Raw genomic sequence first — 1,707 nt, 5'->3', positions numbered from 1 at the left:
CATAAACTGCTTTGTTGAATGGCAACTCTTTAGTATAACTACTTAATGATAATAAAATTTTAATTTTAGAAAAAAAAAAAAGATGAGACCAACCAAAGATTAGCAAATTAATTCATGGAGACTACAAACAGAACGATAAATCAATTCTGAGAAGGCAAGGGAGTCCAAGAAAAAATAGATGCCTATTTAAAAGATATAAGAGAAGACACAGAAAACAACCCTTGATACTCCCCCACCCAAAGAAAATACTTGCAGAAAGTCCATATAGGACATAAAACAATGCTTTAATAAAGAGAAAGAACCCCTAAAAATGACCAATTAGAAGATGGGGAAATCAAAAACAAAGTAGAAAATCTCCATAGCAAATAGATGACATAGAAAGTAAAATCAGGGTCAAAGACAGAATAGGACTAATAGGAAAGAGGAGATAATCATTTAGAACAAATCCAAGAAATAAGAAATGATCTTGCAGAACTTCAAGACTCAGAAGATCAAATTTCGGGGAGATAGGTATCAAGGAAGAGAAGAGCAGGAAGCTAAATTGATGGGAAACAAATTACAGAATTCTAGCAGAGAACATGCCAAACATCCAAAGAGATAGGCTCATTCAGAGAAGAGAAGCCTTTAGAACACCTAACAGAGAATTCTAGAACTGAAAAATCCACCACCACATCGTAATCCATTAGAGGATCATTATGGATCAAGGAAAGGATTCTTACAGCTGCCAGAGCGAAAAGACTGATTATTTATAAAGGATATACAGTCAGAATAAATACAGATTTCTTAGTTGATATGATAAAAAGGAGAGCCTGACATGATATATGACGAACATTAAAGGTAAACATCTACCAATTCATCCCAAGCCAAACACTCCTTTACATTTAAAGGATATATAAACATATTTCATGACAAAGAAAAATTGAAACAACCTATATCCAGCAAATCAGCTAGATAGAAGTTAATCAAATATATCGTACATAGAGAAGATCAAGGAGAACAGGAACTGGTTATATAAAATGCTCCCTACCAGAGAACAAGGTAAATATATTAACAGAAGATGAGGAACAGCTCCTAACAGCAGGGGTATAACATAGCAGGGCTTATCAGATATTTCTGTCTTAACTCTCAATATGAATGGATTTAAATTTCCAAATAGAAGACATAGATTAGATAGTAGTATCAAAAAAAAAAAACAAGAGACACCTTTTATTGACAAAAACAAACACGTACTCAAACTAAAAGGATAGAAGGAAAATTTTCAAGCAAATGGACACCATAAACAGGCCACAGTAGGATTACTAAAATAAGGTAAAATAGAATTCAAATTAAAATTTGTAGGAAGAGACATTACATATTGATAAAGGCAAGTCTCAATTAGGAGATATAGCTAGTCTAAATATCAATGACCTGAATCCTGGAGCATTCCACTTCATCAACCAAATTCTACTTAACCAAAAAAGACATCTCAATACATCATTCCCATCTATGGATTGGTTATCCAGGAAAAACTCAACTAAGAAACTGCAGATCTAAATAACTTCATTGACCACCTAGCCCTAACAGACATCTACAGAATATACATTCAGCGTCAGAATATACATTCTTCACATCAGCTCATGGAAGATTCTCTGAAACAGAACATATCCTATGTCACACAGAAATTCTGTCCAAATTGAAAGAAAAATTATTTGAATTCCCATAGCTTGT

Source organism: Dipodomys merriami, unplaced genomic scaffold (assembly GCF_024711535.1).
Source record: "Dipodomys merriami isolate MVZ:Mamm:240054 unplaced genomic scaffold, mDipMer1.0.p SCAF_426, whole genome shotgun sequence".
NCBI classification, from domain to species: domain Eukaryota; kingdom Metazoa; phylum Chordata; class Mammalia; order Rodentia; family Heteromyidae; genus Dipodomys; species Dipodomys merriami.
The sequence above is the reverse complement of the archived record's forward strand: the minus strand, read 5'-3'. Positions refer to the sequence as shown.